Raw genomic sequence first — 2,684 nt, forward strand, 5'->3', positions numbered from 1 at the left:
TTAAATAGAAATAATTAGCTTTATAAGCATTTTAAAAAGCACTGCTTTTGAACATTGTGCATGCTATGAAAGAATGTGTTAATCAAATTAAGCATATAAACAAGATTGCTGAGAGCAAGTTTGACTTACTGAAAACCAAAAAAAATCTTTCAAACATTATCAAGTTCCTTAGTGGCATCTGCTTCCATTAAATAATACCTATCATATTATTTAAAATGTGTAGTTTATTGTGGAAAATAAGCTCATGAGAGATATGTAAAATACACTCACAAGAAAAAACTAAAAACACTTGGCACATACTAAATGTTCAAAAATATGTTAACTAGATTAATCAGATAAGTAGAAATAACATCACTTTGTTGTCTTAATTTTGACTTTTTAAAATTTGTTACAAAACTTTGGTATCTTTTTGTGTGTTTATTAATCTTGTGTATTTTTTTTACACTGAGATGTCTTTCAATGCCACTTGCCCTTCTTACTAAAAATAGGCTCCTTGAATTTGAAATTGATCTATTCGAGCTCAATCTTTCATCCTAAAAATTGATACTATTTCCCCAGTTTAACATTAATTTTTTGGCATTGATTATATGTGTGAATATATGTTTGTTTCTGCCAAGTCATGATGAATATTATTCTTTATTTTAAAAAGTATTTTCAATACAAAATTATAAAAATATTTAGTTTTGCTTCATTCTTGTATAGTTTAGTGTCTTTACATTCACATCTTTGATCCATCTGATTTGTGGAAAAGGAATTATGCAAAAGTGAGACTTCATCATTTCCCAAATGGTTGTCTAGGTGTCCAAAAACCTGTTACTACAAACTTGTTTTTTTTTTTCCACCACTGATTCAAAAACCCAAATTTATTGAAGTCACCCTGTCATAAACTTTTGATCATTTCTGAGTTCTTTCCATTGAGCTCTCTATTGTTGCAAACCACAATTATAGTTGGTTAATCCACAATTGCTATTTTCTTTCCCAGAATTTTCTTTGCTATTCTCTTATGTTTATTTTTCAGATAAACTTTACAGGCATTTTGCAAGTTCCCCTGAACATGTGATTTTGATTTGAGTTTTATGAATATTTAACCTGCTGCCTGACACATTTCAATCCTCTATAAGTGAAAAGTACTGTTGTAATTTCAATAATAATTTTGATTGCCACATCAATATAATGATAGGTGTGAAGAGGATTAACATCTTTGCAATATTGATGCTCCTTACCAAGAGAAAATTTGGGTAATTTTCATTTATTTAAACTTAAAAAAATCTACCTCAGTATAGATGTTCTACTAACAATGGCATTATGTCCCAGTGAAACTACTGTAAGTTGAACATATCTTAAGTCTAAACTGCATTTAATGCATGTAACCTACCGACCATCATTGCTTACTTAGCCTACCCTAGCTTAGCCTACCTTAAATGGGTTCAGAGCACTTACATTAGCCCGCAGATGGGCAAAATCATCTAACATGAAGCCTATCTTATATTAAAGTGTCAACTATCTCATGTAATTTACTGAATGCACAAAAAAACGCTGGCACTATAAAGTATTGGTTGTTTACTCTTGCAATCACATGACTGACCAGGAACTTCCCAGTATCATGAGAGTATATTGCACTGCATATCACTAACCCAGGAAAAGATCAGAATTCAAAATCTGAAGTATAGTTTCTATTGAATGTGTATCATTTTCACACCATCATAAAACCAAAAACTTTTAAGTCGAGCCATCATGAGTTGGGGACCACCTGTAGTTAAGTTGATGTTCTAGTTTACTCACTGTCTTCTCTTGCAATAACAAATTTACACTTTCCTTAAGTCTCCTTTCTCAGTGTCTATACTTTTGAAGAGAAAATCTATAGCACCTGGCTGCAACTCCTTTATCTTCTTCCAAAGTTGCGAGCCTGCCTCCATTTTTATTTCTTCTCCCCTTCTTCACCCCAGTTATGATTTTCATATTGCTCAATCCAACAGTCATGTCCATTTTCCATGCCTCAGCTGACTTGACTTCTCAACAGAACATGTAACAGCATTTATTATTACTTTCTTGATATAGTCTCTTCCCTTGGCTTTCCCACCCCACTCTTGGATTTTCACTCCTTCTCTGACTGCTTCTTCTAAGCCTTCTTGACTTTAAATGTTTAAGTTTATCAGGGATTTTCTTTGGGCCTCTTCTTTTTTCTTCCCATTCTCCCTTAATGACCATAATTACCCTATTAATTATTATCTAAGGCATAGCTGAATGCTATGTTCTTTTTATCATTAGAAGCTTTCACAGCCAGACACCATGAGAAGTAAAGTCTTCCCTTTAAAATGACTACAATAGTACACCAAGTTTTTTCATAGCATATCCTTATTAAAAGTGGACATAAATTTTAAAAATCAACAAAGTAGCCCCTGCTTATCTATGGTTTCAGTTAACTGCATTAGCCATGGTCCAAAGATATTAAGTGGAAAATTCCAGAAATAAGCAATTCATAAGTTTTAAATTGCATGTCCTTCTGAGTAGTAGTATGAAATCTTGTGCCATTCTTCTCTGTCCCATCTAAGATGTGAATCATCCCTTTGTTCAGCATATCCACGCTCTCTTTGATTCCCTCTAATTAGTCACTTCATAGTGATCTGGTTATCAGAGCTACTGTCATGATATCTCAGCCCTTGTGTTCAAGCAACCCTTATTTT

At 32.9% G+C, this 2,684-nt stretch overlaps 1 non-coding gene across 1 annotated transcript; it reads left to right on the forward strand.

Moving 5' to 3' along the window:
• Window positions 1-2,234: 2,234 nt before the first annotated feature.
• Window positions 2,235-2,376, forward strand: LOC129068020 (small nucleolar RNA SNORA15). The gene has a single exon (XR_008528838.1). It is a non-coding gene; the product is annotated as a small nucleolar RNA SNORA15 (small nucleolar RNA).
• The last annotated feature ends 308 nt before the right edge of the window (window positions 2,377-2,684 follow it).

The sequence above is a fragment of the Pteronotus mesoamericanus genome, unplaced genomic scaffold (assembly GCF_021234165.1).
Source record: "Pteronotus mesoamericanus isolate MK-2021 breed Mesoamerican mustached bat unplaced genomic scaffold, CSHL_Meso_final contig_20, whole genome shotgun sequence".
NCBI lineage: Eukaryota > Metazoa > Chordata > Mammalia > Chiroptera > Mormoopidae > Pteronotus > Pteronotus mesoamericanus.